This window comes from Cricetulus griseus, chromosome 6, assembly GCF_003668045.3.
Source record: "Cricetulus griseus strain 17A/GY chromosome 6, alternate assembly CriGri-PICRH-1.0, whole genome shotgun sequence".
In the NCBI taxonomy this organism is placed as follows: domain Eukaryota; kingdom Metazoa; phylum Chordata; class Mammalia; order Rodentia; family Cricetidae; genus Cricetulus; species Cricetulus griseus.
The window spans coordinates 50,079,622-50,099,437 of NC_048599.1; positions in this window are offsets into that span (position 1 = coordinate 50,079,622).

Consider the following 19,816-nt stretch of genomic DNA (forward strand, 5'->3'; position numbering starts at 1 on the left):
GAGTCCTAGGGTGAAACCAAACATGACTGTGTAGTTGGAAGTTTTCTGTCCTGCCCACCAGTTCCTGCAGCTGCTTATGAAATAACACTCTGTGGCTTACTATCAATGACAATCATTTGGCCAATGGCTCAGTCATATTACTGGCTATCTCTCTCTTATAAATTAACCCATTTCTATTAATATATGTATTAATTGCCTCAAGGCTGTGGCTTCCTGGTGATGCTCCAGCATGATATGTTACTCCTTCAGTGGCTACATGGCATCTCTGTGACTCCACCTACTTTTTCTCTGTATCTTTGTTTGGATTTCCCACCTAGCTATATTCTCCTTGGCCATTGACCAAATCAGCTTTATTTATCAACCAATAAAAGCAACACATATTTGCAGCATATAGCAGGACATCCTACATCATCTTTCCTTTTCTGTCTAATTAAGAAAAAGGAATGTTTTAACTTTAACATAGGGAAATTATATATAACAAAACAGGTATAAAGAAAGAGTTACAGTTAACAATATTTATTCTATTTGTATTTGACAAAATTAAATACTCTTATCTGTCTTATCTTTGTGAGTCTAAAGTTTTATATCTAATTTGTCTTTTATTACATTATATTATAACTAAGGAAAACTATAATTCTGTCTTCAACTTCATCAACAATCCCAGAAGGATATAATATTACCTAAGTAAACAGGTAGTACATTGTAAGCGACTTCCAAAATTCTAGAAATGACAGAGACATCTGGCTGCCTGGACAGTCACCCCCTCTGCAATGTTGGGATATCCATCTACAGCATACAGGCCTAGAGTTTCTGGCAGACTTTTCAGTAAAACAGGAAACTTGAAGATCTGTTCTGCCTTTACTGGCAAAGTTCATCAGGTGCTTTCTTCTGTGTCCTGTAGAATGTCTGGCAGTCTATTCCACAGAGCAGGAACCCTGAAGGACTGTCCCATCTTGTGTAACAGTCATTTTCTTGTGGGTCTTTCATGTCCAGTTTATACAACATATAGCCAAGCAGCTCAGACAAGACCAGTTTCTTGCCCAATTGACTAGCTTTTGCCATAAAGAAAACAAACTCTGTATGGAGTTTCTTCAATGTCCATCATCATTGAAGTAGATTGGTGCTGCCAGGAGCAGACATGTCCCATTGTCATGAAAAGCCTAAGTTCTTAAAACATTTTAAATGCCATATTCTGTAGGTCTTTGAAGTGTTCAAAGATTACCTATCCAGCTGAAGTACACCTGCATCTATCTAGAAAATCTAACTAACATGACTGTAAGTTTGACTATTATAGATGACTATTAATCTGTATTTCTTAAGTATATGCTACATTTTTAAATGAGCTGCGTAAACATAATATCTTAAATAGACATATGTATAACAAAATTAACCCTAAACTTATGTCAATAAACTAAAATCCATACCAATATATTCATTTCTATATCATAAGATTATATAGGAATTCCTTCTGTATGCTGCGAATATGTGTTGCTTTTACGGGTTGATAAATAAAGCTGATTTGGCCAATGGTCAGGGAGAATGTAGCTAGGTGGGGAATCCAAACAAAGATACAAAGAAAAAGTAGGCAGAGTCAGGGAGACACCATGTAGTCACTGAAGAAGTAACATTCTGGAGTATTCCTGGTTAGCCACAGCCTCATGGCAATACATAGATTAATAGGAATGGGTTAATTTATAAGAGAGAGCTGGTCATTAATATGTATGAACCACTGGCCAAAAGGTTGTAATTGATACTAAGCCACAGAGTGTTATTTCATAAGTGGCTGCAGGAACTGGCAGGCAGGACAGAAAATTTCCAACTACATTTGGCATGCCCATGTGGGACTCTCAAGGTTCCACATAAGATCTGAGAAAGCTTAAAAAAGGGAGGGGGAAGTAGGTTCTGGAGTGCATATACAGAGCTGAGGACAGCTTCCTGGTTCTGTCTCTCAGGCAGGCCACAGTGCACAGATGCCATAGCATTTGGGCTTGAGCACAGCAGTGGCAGATTCCTACTGCACGACACAAGGTGTTTCCGGGCCATGCAGCATGATGCATGGCAGATTTAGCTTTTACCCATACTGACAAAGAAGGTTTATAGGCAACATGCTGCACACTGCTTCCCAGAGTTGAGGTGGTGAGCAATAGTGATCCCGGAGCTGGCGATGAACATACCTCTGCCATGTTGGAAGGTCGGGCGGGGCTGGGTCAGCATCCAGGGCCACAACTGTGACCAGGCCACTCAGCACTTTAAATGCTCATATGGTCAGAAAAAGAGATATGCAGTAAAAACGGATTCAGACAAAAGGAAACCTCTAAACAGGTTACAGTGTGTTTGAAAAAGTATGTAGGCTTAGGGGAGAGAGGAAAAAGAATAGAGACCATCATAGATTAAAGGAGTAAAGATAATAACATAAATATTAAAAAGAATAGAGTGAAAAATATAATCCGTGTAAAGATGGGAACGAAGATGGGACAGGGCAAACGAGTGTGATGCGAGAGCTTGTAGGTTCAAAATAACTTTATTGAGATAAATACCAGCCAAACGCAAGCCAGAGCAGCAGCGAGGCCAGGGAGAACGGGAAGGAGAAGAAGAAGGGGCTTCCATGTGTTCCAGCGGTTCCTTAAGAGCCCATGCTGACAGGCGTGGTCAGGCACACCTGTAGCCAGCCTCTCACAGGCATGGCTTATTGTCCCCTACACCAGTGTGCCTCTGACTTTTGTGCCTGCTCTTGGGACTCTTGTCCTCCTGTCAGGTTTCTCTGTCCATCTTCAGTACTGGAGTTCTTGCTTCACCTCATTATATTTTATTTTGTCGTGTTTGGTTATCTGTTAGAAGCCCGTTATCTTCTAATCAGAGATAGAAAGGAATGCGGGAGGATAATAATGGTGATGTATTAGATGAGAAAAAAAATCTATTTTCAATAAAAGAAATACATTTTCAAAGGATGTAGGCAGAGTTTCTCTGTGTCTCGGCAGTCGCTCCCAAATAACCATTCAGAGACTTATTATTAATTATAAATGCTCAGCTGATAGCTTAGGCTTACTTTTAGCTAGCATTTATAACTTAAGTTAACCCATTCCTATTAATCTCTGTGCTGCCTAAGGCTTGGTGGCCTCACGTACATACTTCCCATCCTGCTTGCTCTGTGTCTCATGGTGTCTCTGAGACTCTGCCCCTCCTCTCCCCAGCATTCTCTCTGCCCTGAAAATCCTGCCTAGCCATTGGCCAACCAGCTTTTTATTAACAATGAGAGCAACACGTCTTCACAGTGTAAGGAAGGATTATTCTACAGCTATCGGAGCAGAAACAGAGTGAACGTATTATTTGTAAATACAACTCAGTAAGTCCAAGTACATTCTTCACTTGTATTCTGGTCATCCTCCTAACCCCACCGGGTTCAGTTCAAGTGTATCTGCCCTGTTAGCTGAGCCTTGGGTAGGCTACAGCTTGGAAGAAATCTAAGTTAGAGTTAGAGCTGGCTTTAACCAATTTGTTAGCCAATGGAGCTATAACTTTAAGTGCCGTATGGTTTTAAGTGTCCTTGTTGAATTTTCTGTGGTTTCACTTAAGAGATTTGAAACTGAATCCAATCCTATCCCCTTCCAGTAACATATTTCATATGTAAAAGTTAATGCTATTGGATATAACCTAAAGAATCTGTCTTATGTTAATTTACTTTGGCATGAAATTAACATCTTGTTAGGAACTAATATATATCTTCATTATAAATAAAACTAGCATTTTATAATGATAGTTCTGGGAACATATCTAATACCTTAGAAAGTGAGAATTGTTAGAGAAAAGTCATCATTTTCCATGTGTTTTCACTATTATGCCAGTGACACTTGTTAGAAACTCGACACATCCCCTGGAATTAAAAAAGGGGCAGGGGACAGGCAGCTGTGTGCCTGGCCTTGTTCCTTGTCTCCATGTTTGTGTGTCTGTACACCCTTGGTGAGGGGTTCTGCTGGCCTCCCCCTGCCACTTCTGTGCTGGGTCTGTCTGTGTGGACTATGGTTTTCCTTTTGGGCAGCATTCTGCACCATGCGGCCCTCAAGCCTTGCTGGTAGCTCTGGCTTTCCAGGCAAGTGTCACTTCTGTCCAGTGCATCCCCAAGGGCCCCTCTGTCAGCTTCCTCATGGGACATGGACGGCTCTTCTATCATTGCTGGTAGCTCTCAGCTCCACCATCTCTGTTCCTCCTCCTGAACTTCACCCTCCTTTCCCCCATGCCTAGAGGGAAATGTCCTTCACAGATGCTAAAATCCAACACGGATTCCTCTTTCCTCACAGCTCCTTGGGAAACATTTGCCTCACCGTTCTTGGTGGAGGAATGCTAAATTTCAATTGCTTTTATATCAGTTTTTCCTGTTTAAACATTTCCCATCTGTGGGCTTGGAGAGATGACTCTTTCAATTCCCAGCACCTACATGGTGGCTAAGAACCATCTGTAACTACAGTCCCAGGGGATCCAATGCCTGGTGCCCTCATTTGACTCTGAGTGCACCAGGCATGCACGTGGTACACAAACATACATGCAGACAAAACACTCATGCACATAAGTAAAAGTCGGTGATAAAAATTGCGTATTTTTGAAAATAGCAGTCACTCTCAGTGATAAACCATATCACATAAAGATTCTTAGCAATGTAAACGTTTAAGGTAGATACCCACATAGTTAGCAGTTTAAACATTTAAGGTGGCTGTCCACATAGTTCAAAAATCAAAATGAGAGCCAATTGTGGTAGTGTGCACCGGTAATCCCTGGGCTTGAAGGCAGAGGCAGGAGTTTGTGGCTGGACTGCACTGTGGAGCAAGACATTTTCCAAAGCATAATAAATTACATCATTCCCAGATTCACCTATGGAATCAGGTAACTGGTTTTCGTCACACTAGTCCACCCTTCAGAGTTCCTTTGTGCAAACACAAACATGTAAATATACATCCAGGCTTCCCACTTTCCGATAAAAGGAAGCATACAACCTGTGCCTTGCTTTTATAACGTATTCTGCCTCCAACAGATTGCCCTATCTACACGGGAGCACCCCCACACTTCTACATAGCTGACTGCACGGCCCTCAGTGGACAGCTCCTGGCTAATGCCCCTGCTGTGTGAACCTTGCAGGTCTCAGATGGAACCTCATCTTACACACATGCAGACATGCGTAGGTGGAGCTCTGAGACAGATTCCCTTGAGATAAACTGCTGGACAAGTGGCAAACGCCTTTAGAATTCTAGCACACATCACCAAATTTCATTTCATAGAGTTCTGTTGATTGCTGGGCGGTACCACAAGCATGCAATCAGAGGGCCTGCTTCCCCCAGCTTTCCAAGAGGGTATGTTAGTGGCATTTAGGATTTCTGCAATGACGCTCTGGTAAGTGTCAAAAAAAAAAAAAAAAAAAAAAAAACCCACTCCTCGAAACATCCCTGATTTATTGTATCTGACGATTTCCATGGTGTCAACACATCATTTCTGCTCAGGGCAATTTTAACTTCAAATCTGACCATGACTGCTCTCTGAATGTGAAGTTGAGATGAGCACCAGCAGTCATTGTACAGTGTCATCCACACACGTAGACAAGGACAGCACAACAGGAAAATGATGACAAATCTGAGAGTTTTATGACCTTCATTATTAGTAGGATTTGTGTAATTAATGTCTATATAATTAACATTTTAACAATGACTGACTTTAACAGCCAACTTGCAAAACCAGTTCCTGAAAAGTTAATGATTACTCATTGTGAACTGGCAAGAGACACTCCCAGGTAACAGTGTAGCTCTGACAAGCCGAAGGCCGAAAGGCTCATGCAGCCGCCATCTTTATTCTGGTTGCTTTTTATTTTAGGACCTTGTGTTTGCTCAGCTGTGAAGTCTGCACACACCCTTTGTACAGCTGACTCCGGAGTTTGCTCTCTTACTCATTCTCAGGAGTGATTTACCAATCTTGGGTCTGTACCATGGGTCAGAAATCTTTTATTTTAGCTGGCTATTTACCCAGCCAGCTATTTTTTTTTTTTTGCTATGCAGTTATTGTTTTAAAAAGATAATTATTTTATTTTAAATTATGTGTGTATATAGTATAATGTAGTTGGATGTTTCACCTTTGACAGCTCCAAAATGTTGAATAATAATTAAAAACCACGGGGCCACATAATTAAAGGTGTCCCAGTCTTAATTAAGTCCTATATTTAAATTTCCAGTTCCTCCTACTCTAAGCAATCTGACAAGTCCTGTCTCTCCTTGGAGTTCATTATATGTTGGAAAATTTCCCCTTTTTTGTTCTAACTCATCTCATTATTTTAAACCTGTGGCACTTAGTGATACAATACATATGAATAATGTGGCTTTTTCACATAAAAGGAAGTACACACAGGGATCATAAAATATTTATCAAGTGTTAGATCGTTAAATTGCTAGTTAGGTGGGGCCTAAATCCACCTCTTTTCTATGACTTGCAGTATTTTCCACATGGGAAATTTATGTAATTTTTTTTCTCACATGGACAGATACTGGCTTAAGGGTGAATTGCTTTTTCCTTTGACTACTTTAGAGCCCAAAGCTCCAAGCGTGGTCCTGGTATGTTACTGGGACACCAGCTTCAAAGATGTGGACCGCCTAGGCACATTTTCATGTACCTTTCCATCTCTTAACATTTGGTCAGTAGCCACATGGTTTCAGGGCCAGCCATGTGTGTGGTCTATTTAGCATGGTCTCAGAACCCAGTTACGTGGAATGTTCTAATACAGAGCATCTGAGAGTCATGTGACTTGTAGTAAACTTCTTATTTTTGGCATCACATTTTCTGTCTCAACTTGAGAAAATAGGAAACAGAACCTCAGATATGGTAAGTGATTTTTTTCCCAAAGTCACTCTGTTGCCATTCTGGCTTCTGCCTAGCACATCTGGCATAGCAAATTCTTAATAAAATGAAGAATATTTGGGTCAGAATGATTTTCCAAATTCCCAGTGCAGGAGCCATGTCACTGTCCCACAACAGGAATGAGTTGGAACAAGGTCACTGTTCCAACAACAAGACCACGGTGGTGGTCTAATGCGGTGGTCATGAGAAGTAGGGAATCATTCATACCAACACCCTGCACTTACATCCTGGGGTCCATTCTCTCAACAGCTTTCATTAGAAAAGCCTGTGGTAACAGCAAGGGACATATACGGACAGAATTTTATAGAGGTGACATGCAGTGTCTTTAGCCCTTACCTAGCCTTCCTGATGTGTGCAGTAAGATGACAACTGAGGCACAAAGTGGTCCCAGGACTACTCTAATGCGACAAAGCCTGTGGTCTTGCCAGGTAGTGGTGTTGGTCTATCTCTTGGTCTCTTCTGCTGCCAGTAGCATCATGCCTCAGACTGGGAAGATTTGGAGAACAGTTTATCCTGCCTTGTGATTCTAAGGGTCCAAGACCACGAGATCTGTGCTGCTGAAGGCGTCTTTTGCTGGAAGTATCACACAGGCCGTACAGCATGAGCTAGATGGCTTGAGCTTGTGTGTGTGCTTTCTGATCTCCTCCTAAAGACATGAGGATTTGATCATGGGCCCTACTCTGATGCCGTAATCTAACACTAGTCACCTCCCAGGACACTACCTGCCAGCTCCATGATCACTTTGTTTCTATCTTCATCAGATGATAAGGAGTAGATTCTAACACTGAGTTCTAGAGGAGGCAAACTGTATTGAACCCTAACAGTTGTAAAGTCTTTAATGACCTCAAGACTCATTACTCCCCCCGCCCCCAAACACAAACCTCAGGGTTTCCAGTGCATCACAGTTTTACAATCTTCAGACACAACAGGCTGCCCTTGACAAGTGAGAGGAAGACACTCAGTATCCTGCTGTGTCCTCTGCCTGCATGCATGCATACAGGTGTGCCTACCTGCACACTTACTTAGATGCATCATTTTGCAAACACTCAAAACAAACAAAGAAAAAAAAACTCCACATACTACAGAATACTCCCTGCCAATCATTATCATTATATTTTGTACAGTAAACCTTAGGGGCATGACACTGGCTATTATTTAGTGATGAAGACTGAACTCTCACATACTAGGTAAAGCACTATGCCATAGAGTACCAGTCCCAGTCCTTATTATACTTCTACTTCAAGATAGGATCTCACTAAATTGCTCAGGTTGGCCTTGAACTCATTCTGTAGCCTTGCCAGTTCTTGAACTTGTAATATGTCTGCTTTAGCCTCCTGAGTAGCTGAGACTATGTGCTGTGATGGTTTGAAAGAGGAATGCCCTCATAGGCTCAGATATTTGAAAACTGGGTCCCTGGTTGGTGGTGCTGTTTGAGGGAGATTTAGGAGCTGTGGCTTTGTTGGAGGAAGTATGTCACTGGAAACTGGTTTTAAGAATTTGTAGCCTCACTCCACTTCCGGTTTCATCTTTCTGCTTCATGCTTGTGGTCCAAGATGTGATCTCTCTGCTTCCTGTCAGGCTACCTGCTGCTATGCCTTCCCTGCCATTATGGACTCTTATGCCGCTGGAACCATAAGCCCCAAATAAAATATTCTTTCTATAAGAAGCCCTTGGCCACCATATTTTATCACAGCCACAGAACAACAACTGATACATAGGCCTGTGCCACTAAGCTTGGCCCTTTTTATTAATGAGCCATTTTTACTTAATATGAAAACTAGATCATTGATACGATGTATAAAACCCTTTGGCTACATTCCTCCCCATGCCAAATACATATCTCTTTATTCACCTGCCTTTTGCTTGTCTGAGCTCATAAGAGCATTGCCTCTTTTCTGTCTCTTAGAGTTTCTGGTGATAGAATTCTATCACTCCAGCTATTTCCCTACATTGCCTTCTGGATCTCAAGATGGACTGCCTGTTTAACTGCTCCTGTGTAAGGGCAGTCATGGCTAGGAGAGTAAACCATATACACTTCTTCATTTGTCTTTAGACTTTTTGCAAAACCACCTCCAAGTCTAAATAGGCAGCCAATCAGCTTGTCCTTGAGTCCCGTGGAAGTTTATGTCATTACTAATGATATGATTGTTACACAGCTGAAAGTTTCTCTCAGCTTTCTCCTGAACTTAGTCCTCTTTCCTTTGAAACTCGTGATCTTGATGTCATCCTTTTGTCTGTTACAGACAAGCTGGGATGTGGTCACACCCCAGACTTCATTGGGGCGATAACTCAGAATTTCCCCCATTCGTCTCTGTTCCCACCTTTCCAAATTCTCTTACAGGCTTCCCCAGTCCTCCTCTGTACCCTGTCTTATTAGTTCCCTTTCTTGTCACTGCAGCCACCTTCTTAAGAAGAAGCAACTTAGGGGAGAAAGGGTTTATTCTCAACTTTATAGGTCAAGGGATACAGGGCAATATGGCTGGGAAGGCAGAATCATAAGAGCCATGGCAGTCTCATTGCACCTACAGACAGGGAGAAGAGAGACAATGCAGGGGCTCAGCTCCCATCCTCCTTTTTGTTCAGTCTAGGACCTCAGCTTATGGGATGGATGAACCTGCCCACACTCAAGGTGGGTTTTCCCACTCAGTTAAACTTTTCTTCAAATACCCTCATAGACATTCCTAGATTGATTCTAAATTCAGGCAAGCTGACACTGACAGTGAAAATTAACCATTGCCCTGGGGTTTACGGTGCAAGTCTGTCCAATGAATTGGCCACGTGCTTTAATTAGTGAAAATCTCATCTTAACTGCTACTCATGATCACACAAACTTAAAAAAAAATTATAGTGTGTGTGTGTGTGTGTGTGTGTGTGTGTGTGTGTGTGTGTGTGTGTGTGGCGCGCGCGCACATGTATATGTACAAGTGCCCCCATGGAGGTCAGATAAGGAGGGCATTGGCTCTGCTAGAGCTAGAGTTATAGGCAATTGTGAGCTGCCTGACATGGGGCTAGGATCTGACCTAAGGTCTTCTGGAAGAACAACATTCTGAATCATTGAACCATCTTCCCAGCCCACATAGACTATTTTTGATGTTTAATTCAGATCAGAAGATATGAAGTGAACAGTAAAATGGTCTTACTGGATTGCTACATTAAAAAAGTTAAAACATTTTTCTTTTTCCTTCCTTCATTTCTTCCTTTCTTCCTTTCTTTCTTGTTTTCTTTTCTTTTCTTTTTTTTTTTTTTTGAGACTAGACCTCTCACTGTAGCTCTGGCTGTCTTGGAACTCCTTATGTAGGCCAGGCTGTCCTGGAACTCACAGAGATACACCTGACTCTGCCTCCCAAGTGCTGGGATTAAATGTGTGCCCTACTACACCCAGCTCCAAAATATATTTTTTATAATAAATAAAACCAAGACACAGGCATAGTTGCACACACCTTTAATTCCAGCACTTAGGAGGCAGAGACAGGTAGATTTCTATGAGTTTGAGGCCAGCTGATCTACAGAGTGAGTTCTAGGACAGTCAGAGCTACATAGTGAGAACCTGTCTTTTAAAAAAACCCAAAACTTGTTTGGTGTGTTGGTGGCTAGCCTCTTGAGTTCATTGTACGTCTTGGAGATCAGCCCTCTGTCAGATGCGGGGCTGTTGAGCATCCGCTCCCATTCTGTGGGCTGGCGTCTTGTCCTGTATCCTTTGCTCCACAGAAGTCCCCCTCAGCTTCGGGAGGTCCCATTTATCAATTGTCGATCTCAATGTTTGTGCCACTGGTGCCATGTTCAGAAAGTGGTCTCCTGTACCAACCTGCTCGAGGGTACCACCCAACTTCTCTTCCAGGAGGTTCAGCGTGGCTGAATATATGTTGAGGTCCTTGATCCACCTGGACTTAAGTTTTGTGCATGGTGATAGATAATTAGATAGATCTAACTGCAACCTTCTATATGTCCGAATCCAGTCATGCCAACACCATTTGTTGAAGATGCTTTCCTTCCTCCACTGTATGACTTTGGCCTCTTTGTCAAAAATCAGGTGTTCGTAGGTGTGTGGGTTAATATCAGGGTTTTCAATTCAATTCCATTGGTCTATCTGTCTACTTTTGTGTTAATAACAAGCTGTTTAAAGGACTATGGCTCTATAATGGAGCTTGAAATCAGGGATGGTGATGCCTCCGGAAGTTCCTTTATTGTACAGGGTTGTTTTGGCTATCCTGTGTCTTTTGTTTTTCCATATGAAGTTGAGTATTGTTCTTTCAAGGTCTGTGAAGAATTGTGTTGGGATTTTGATGGGAATTGCATTGAATCTGTAGATTGCTTTTGGCAAGATTTCCATTTTTACCATGCTGATCCTACCTATCCACGAGCATGGGAGATCTTTCCATTTTCTGGTATCTTCTTTAATTTCTTTCCTTAAAGATTCAAAGTTCTTACTATACAGGTCTTTCACGTTTTTGGTTAGCGTTACCCCAAGATATTTTATGTTGTTAGTTGCTATTGTAAAGGGTGATGTTTCTCTGAGTTCTTGCTCAGCGCATTTATCATCTGAATATAGTAGGGCTACTGATTTTTTTTTCAGTTAATCTTGTATCCTGCCACTTTGCTGAAGGTGTTTATCAGCTGTAGGAGTTCCCTGGTAGAGTTTCTCGGGTCACCTATGTAAACTATCATATCATCTGCAAATAGTGGAAGTTTTGAGTTCTTCCTTTCCAATTTGTATCCCCTTGATCTCCTTTTGTTGTCTTATTGCTCTAGCTAGAACTTCAAGTACAACATTGACGAGAGATGGAGAGATGGACAGCGTTGTCTTGTTTCTGATTTTAGAGGAATTGCTTTAAAAGTTGGAGTGCAGAACTAAATAGAGAATTCTCAGCGGAAGAATTCAAAATGGCTGAGAGACACTTGAGAAAGTGCTCAACATCCTTAGCCATCAGGGAAATGCACTCAAAACCACTCTGATATACCATCTTACTCCTGTCAGAATGGCTAAAATCAATAACACCAATGACAATCTATGCTGGAGAGGATGTGGAGAAAGAGGAACTCTCCTCCAGTGCTGATGGGAGTGCAAACTTGTACAACACTTTGGAAATCAGTATGGCAGTTTCTCAGGAAAATGGGAATCAGTCTACCTCAAGATCCAGCAATTCCTCTCTTGGGTATATACCCAAAGAATGCACTTTCATACAATAAGGACATATGTTCAACTATGTTCATAGCAGCATTATTTGTAATAGCCAGAACCTGGAAGCAACCTAGATGCCCCTCAACTGAAGAATGGATAGAGAAAATGTGGTACATTTACACAATGGAGTACTACTCAGCAGAAAAAAAAAAAAAAACCCACAATGGAATCTTGAAATTCGCAGGCAAATGGATGGAACTAGAAGAAACCATCCTTAGTGAGGTAACCCAATCACAAAAAGATAAACAAGGTATGTACTCACCCATTTTTTATTTTTATACATAGGGCAAAGGATTACCAGTCTACAATCCATACTGCCAGAGGAGATAGGAAACAAGCAGGACCCCAAGAGAAGATTGTGTAGTTCCTCGAAGAAGGAGATGGGGACAAGAACCCCTGAGCAAAGTGGGAGCCTGGGTGGGGGCAGAGGAAGGATGTAGGAAGGGAAGAAGGGGATGGGAGAGGAGAACAAGAGGACTGAGATAGGGGAGGAATAGAGGAGGGCAAGAAAGGAGATGCCTTGATAGAGGGAGATAGTACAGGTTTGGAGAGAGGTCTGGCACAGGGGAAATGTTAGGGGATTCACAGGGATGACCCCAACTAAGAAACCAAGCAATGGTGGAGAGGATGCCACTGATGCCCTTCTCTTATAATGAGATTGATGCCTACCTTGGTTACCATTCCTAGAGCCTTCATCCAGTAGCTGTTCAAAGCAGAAACAGGCATCCACAGCTAAGCACTGAACTATACTACTGGAATCCAGTTGTGGAGAGGAAGGAGGGATGAGCAAAGGAACCAAGATGGGGCTGGAGAAACCTGTAGAAACAGTGGACCTGACCAACTGATAGCATGGAGACCCTAGTCATAATGCTGGGGAAACAGCATTGGACCAAAACGCTCTGAAAGTGGGTTCCAGCTAGGAGGCCAAGACAGTCTATGTGACCTCTAACAGTGGAGCCAGTCTTTATCCCTAGAGTACAAATGGACTTTGGAGCCCATTCCCTATGGAGGGATACTATTGCAGCCCAGATACAGCAAGGAGGGCCTAACCCCTCCCCCAAATGATATGACGGACTTTGAAGGTCCCCCTGTGGAGGGCCTCACTATCCCTGGGGAGGAGTTGGGGGTGGGTTGGGAGGGTTGGTGGGGAACATGGGAGGATGGGAGGGCAAGGGAATAAAAAAATAAAAAGAAAAAAGAAAAAAACCCCAAAACTTAAGGCTAGAAAAATAAACAAACAAGCAAATAAAACAAAGCAATCCCACAAACCAATACTTTTCTATTACAATTTGTTAAACTCAGCTGGGGCTTTTGAATCCCTGTGCTCCTGTTTAAAACCATCCCAGACATGGCAAGGACAGACAAGCTGAACCCGGGAACCCAGAAAGGAGTTGATGTAGGAGTCCCCATGGGAATCCTGTTGGATCTGCATGCTTGCTGCATGGTCCATTACTTGACACATCTACACTGGACTACCCCAGCACCCCCCCCCATGCAGCAGCTGCATCACCTTGGAAATGTCAACCATCCTGCTGAAGCCTCTATTTTGCAAAAAGCTGATAATTGAGTAACAGTCTCTGATTCCTTACACCTTGGTGATGAGAGAGAGCAAGTATAAGCTTTTACCATGGAAACTGGAAAAAACAAGCGTTCAGAAAGTGTCAACCACCCTTTGCCACAGTAGTAATGCCACTTCCACCACCAACCCCCCACTAGGGACACTAGACAGAACCAACAGTCATCTTGGACCTGTACACCAGTTTCCTGTCAGCAGTGTCTGCTCTTGTTGACCCTACACTGAACTCTGCTGGTGTTCGTGGCTTCCTCCCAAGGCTGGCTCCCTGGGTGCTGGTCCATGGATAGAGTCTTCCAGCAATCCTCCCAATACCTGTGCATGGCTGGGTCTCTCCCAGTAGCTCTGTGCTGTGTTCCCCAGGCTCCTGGGATTCTGTTCTGCTTTGCAACCCCCAGTTCAAACCCTATATTTAAGAGCACTGAAGGCAAGAACAGGTTGTTTGCAACCTTTTCCACCACCCCTGGCAGGCACCTGCTGGTCCTAGGATTGCTCTTATAGTCTCACATGTCACCTGAAATCTACCGCAACTGCAGAGTACTTCTGCTGTTGAGCCCAGCACTAGTAGGCTATTTGGGTTAGATGGCAACCCAGAGCTGTGCTTGCCACGTCTGTAACCCAACAACTGTGTTTCTCATTAACAACCCCTGAAGCCTAAAGACCCACCTTTTTGTAGCTTGAATTCCCCTTGGAACCCACTCAACTGGATTAGACATGATTCATTTGAACGGTGTTTACAGTGCTCATTTCTTTGGGTGTTGTTATGGGCTCATGGCCAAAGGAAAAATGATCAAGGGTCCTGGCTTGACAAAACTAAAATTCTAACTGGGGACAGAGATGTTGAACACCTAGCCAATAAATACATGAGGTTAAATAAAAATATTCAGAACAAACACTGTGGGAAAGTCTATTTCCTGCAGGTGACTGTGTCAAGGATATCCGAAAAACCTCAAAAAAGCATTAAAGATCTGAAAGGAGAGCTGGAAAAGCCCTCACACACGTAGAGTTCTCTTGTTTCAAATAAAGAAATCCCAAGTGGCACAAGCCACATCTAGAAGCGGCAGTTGCTTCTGAGGACATTGCATCACCCCAGTGACACTGGCATCCCCCGAAGCTGTAGACTCAATGAGCACCAGCAGAGCAAACTACACTGGAAAAGGTTCAACAGGAAGGGAACCACGTGCTATTTGCACAAAGGCAACACTCCAGGGGAGATGATACTGACCCAAGACAAACACTGTTGATGGAGGAGGGCTGATGGAGGAGGGACCAACCTCAGAGACACAGCACTTGCCTGTTCAAGTGGTTATGGAGACCAGAGGTCAACTCTGGGTGTCTTCCACTGAACCTGACACCTTCTTCCAAATCATATAGAAAGCAAAGTGAGACAGCAGAGAATCTGGAGCAACACCTGCCTTAGCCTGGTTACCAAGGTCAAGACCAACTGTGATTCATCATGATTGCAGTGTGTATCCTTGACTCGATCTGATGAAACCACGTGATGAAACATGATCTGGTTTATTTGTGTTCATCCCAATACCGACCACCTCGGTAGACCATGATAAAAGACTCAGATACATTTCAATAAAGAGGCGTCCAAAAATAGCCTATGAAAATCGAGTCTATAAAAAATCAAGGAAACTTTGAGACAATCTCACCACCAAGAGATGCCTAAGGAGGGTGATGACTGAATGAAATGTGGTGGGCTGTAGTGAGATCACAGCGAAAGACTCAGGAAATCTAAATACAATGTAGACCTTGTCAGTAACAATGCACTGTCTGCTTAACTGATACAGCAGACTACATTAATTCAACTCATTAATAAAAGAGGGCATGGGGTGGGAAGCTGTGTGGAAACTCTTCATACCGAAGGCCCTGCTTTCGGCATGGCTGTGCTCAACTGTGGTTCAAAAACATTAAACAGATACTTCAAAAAAAATGATTCATCTTATTTTTAAATTGAAAGTCATTCTAAGTAGCATTCAGGGCAAGAATCCTTTTTTTTTTCCTCTGGCATATCCATTCAATGACATGGGAATATACATTTTCCTCCAGGGACTCCTGAGATAGCCATCATGACAACACACAATCTGGCTCACAAAACAAATGTCAACAAATCAGAAAAGATGGAAAGCTTCCAGGTGTGTTCCTGGACCCCAATAAATAAAGTAGAAATCAATAACAGAGGTGAATAAGTAAACTCTCAAAAGACTTGGCAATTCACTGGTCAAAGAGACAGTGTCAAAGGGAAATCGAAAAAGAAAAACTGCTTATAAATGAAAGTGAAAAGACACAGATATCAGAATTGGGAGGGTGGGACTCGGTTAGGGTTAGGTTTGGGTTAGGGTTAGGGTTAGGGTTAGGGTTAGAACTCTGAGAGGGGGAATTTACAGCACTAAATATGTGTGTTAAAGGAGAGGAGAGATTTCAAATCAATAATCTCAGTTCCTAGACTTAACAGAAAAAGAATGGAAAGATAAACCCTAAGTGAGTGAAAAGAGGGAAAAAGGGATTGGAAATAATGAAATAGTAAACAGAGGGAATGGCTGAGTGCCATATGCCTGTAATCCCAGCACTTGGAAGGCAGAAGCAGGTTGATCTATGAGTTTAAGGCCAGCCTGCTCTACAGAGTGAGTTCCAGGATAGCCAGGGCTACACAGAGAAAAACAACAAACAACAAAACAAAACAAAAACCCAAAGATGAAAAATAGAGAAAAATAACGAAACAGAAGCTAGGTCCTTGATCAAAAAAATTATTAGGGGATGGGTTCAGGGAGTTAAGGGAAAGGAGGGGTAGAGGGTGAGGTAATCGAAATTGAGGGTGAAGAAGTCTTACAAGACCCCACAAATTTTTAAGTGGATTAAAAACACATTTCTTTTCAAAGGAGTTTGAACAGTGGTACTGCAAGTGAATGAACAATTCTGCTCCAAAAAGACACAGGTTCTCACATGGAAATCAGAGCACCAGGCATGAGATGTCCCTATGGGTTACTGGTCAGGGTGGTCCCCCCCCCCAGGCATCCAAATCAATATAGGCTGTTGTCATTGCTCCTGGTTGCTCGCTACAACTAGATACAAGACCCTGTTGTTGAAGATACTCCTTACTTTGGTTCTAGGATGCAGAGAAATTGATCTTGAATTGACCACTGTTCCTTGCTGGTTAGTCTCACAGTTCTGGAAGGTGCTATGCAGGCTGCTGGGCTGGGGAGGGGTGAGGGAAGGACATCAATGTTCTTATTCAGTGCTGGGCCCTGAATGCTATAATACTGACCTGTCAGGCAATACGTGTCTAGGCACCAGGCAATGGTGCGATATAGGTAAGACTGTTTATTGGATAACAAATGATCCCTTGATTGTATTCAAGGCCCACTCCACACGAGGCAAGTCGTACCTGGTACTTGAACATTGTCAAAACCCCAGGCTGGAGATGTCATTAGCCCATGGGGAGAACCTCCTGGTGCTGTTTTTCTAGGTGGTGGTTGATGCAGGGGCTCATGGGTGTTCAAAGTGCCGAGAATAAGCAACTGTGAGTGTTCAGCCACAGATGGGACATGTGCATCACCCCTCCTTCTCCAAGGGTCAGGGAACAGTGTGCAAGAGTGACTGGAAAGATTTCCTAAATCTGCTTTCCCACATTACAGTCTTAATTAGCCTCACATTAATTTTTTGGTTATTAACTATGCAGATTTTGTCCTCATTCAGCACCATGTACTTTCTGAAATTCAAATGTAACTCAGCAGCCTGTGTTTTGCTTGGCAACCCACCTGCATCTCAGGGCTATGAGTTGGCTTGGCCCAGCTCTACTGACATCTCTTTGTTGGTTGTGAAAGTGTGAGACTTGCAGATTTTTAGAGGGAACAGCTTCCCTACTGCCATGTCAGGGTCTCCCACCATGTCAGGGTCTCCCACCATGTCAGAGTCTGTCTCCCACCATGTCAGGGTCTCCCACCGCGTCAGGATCTCCCACCATGTCAGAGTCTGTCTCCCACCATGTCAGGGTCTTTCACCATGTCAGGGTCTCCCACCACGTCAGGGTCTCCCACCACATCAGGGTCTCTCGGGAGCCCGAGGGCAGGTGAAGCTGGCTGGTGTGCTCTGCTTCTTCCCTACCCCTGAAGCTCCTGTGAGTCTTGCTGTCAGTCCTCTTCTGACTGTTATTGCCTGAGACCCCCACAGCTTATGAGCTGAGCTTGCCAGGAGAGAGAAAAACATCCATGAACGGAAGAGCAGTTTGGGAGGCCCTGAGCTTCATGCTCAAGTACTCAGAGCTCCTGATTCACAAAGGTGTGTGTGTGTGTGTGTGTGTGTGTGTGTGTGTGTGTGTGTGTGTGTAAGAACGTTTAGACTCATGAAGATGAGGGGTGAGAGTTTTCTTCATTTCTTTCTTTCCACATCTTCCTGCCCAAACCTGGTATTTTTAGTCTCTAGGAATTACAAGAAAGTCCTTTGTTCAAAGCTGGGAATCCAAGCTCATCTCTGGGAGCTCTTTTTAGTTTCTGATTCTTTCTAGGCCTTGCCAGTAGGTTCAACCTCAACCCCCTCAGTCATTCCCCTGGCTGTGGTCCTTTTAGCACATTCCCACACTCAGATTCCTCTGTGGCCTGCTGTTGGAACATCTCTGAAATTCCCAAAGGGTCTCTGCTCGGCCAGCGCCCTTCCTTTTCTGAAGTATACATGGGATCAACGGCACACATGTTTTCCCAGACTCTCTCAGACTGATTTCCTGTTGGGAGCCCTGGAACTCTGAGCCATATGGTACCATGTGACTACAGTACTGGGTGTGGCATCTCCTGGGTGAAAGCCACATCCTCTCCCTCCTCAGCAGACACCCAGGTACGGAGGCCCCGAAACTATCACTAGTGGCTTGCCAGTCTGTCTAAGGCCTTCAGACGATTGCAAAGTCAGTTTAAGCCACAGACATCATCAAATTATGTCATCTGCCAGGCACACAGATATACCAGTTTCTTGTTATTAACAAAACACCTAACAGTAGTAACTGAAGGAAGGAAGGGCTTGTTTTGGCTTACAGTTTGAGGATGCATTCTATGGTGACAGGGACAGCAACTGTAGGGCATGTCACTCTGCAGTCCCCAAGGCCCTTCCACATGCAGGTGCTATGGAATCCTAATGCCTCTGTGAAGCAGAAGCACTGAGGCAGAAGGCTATTCTTTAGGTCGAAGGATATTCCCAGGCTTCCCTACTACAGTTGGTTTTAATGCCAACCCTCCACAAACCAGCATCACCTGAGCAGAGGAAGAAATGTCCCAGTTGTATGACTGGATTAGGGAGACACTCTTCAATTGACTTGACTTTTATTCACTTGACCTTCCTTCCTCCTCACTGCGGAGTTGATGGGCCCTGTAGCTGTAGCTGCCGATTCCTTTACTGTCAGAAGAATCAGTGTTTCCAAGCTTCCAGTGATGACTAAGGACCAGGTGCTCTCCAGGAAACTGCCAGGTTTCCAGAGCAAGGTTGGCATTGCTAAGGTACCTAGCCTTGTGAACTGAGTGATTGCCAGGTGTTGGCCTCTCTGGTGGGAGACGGCTCCTGTGGGACTGTGCTGACTGCTGAGGTACCCACCCTCAAGACAGAGACTGCTGTGTTCCCAGCCCTTCAGCTGTGATTCTGCTGTTGTTGCTATTGTCACATAAGCTGACTTAGTACACACACACACACACACACACACACACACACACACACACACACTATATATGTATTATAAACAGATGTATTATATATGTATTATAAACACATATGTTTTAATGTGGCTTCACCACTCAAGTTATTTATCTGAAAAAATGGGAATAATATTAATTCTTACCTTCTCCTCCAAAAATGTGGAGGATGGGGCTTTCTCCGTGCTGTCTACTGAAGGCAGAGGTTTCAATGTACTAAGACACACAAAGCTCATAGACTAAAGTCTAACTAAAAAATGTCAGACAATCAGCACTGCTGGGGCTACACAGATTCTACCAACTATTTCTGCCAGGGAGAGATTAGAATCCGTGGAGTTCAGTGTCCTTTATTTTAGGGATAAGAAAACTAAAGCTCAAAGCTCAGAACTGAGTGCAACTGACTGGCAGCAGAATCAGGCAGATCCAAGCCTTCCTCTGGATTTTTCAGCTAATTCTGGGATCACCTTCTTTGACCTGGAAGGGCTGCTGACGTCACAATGC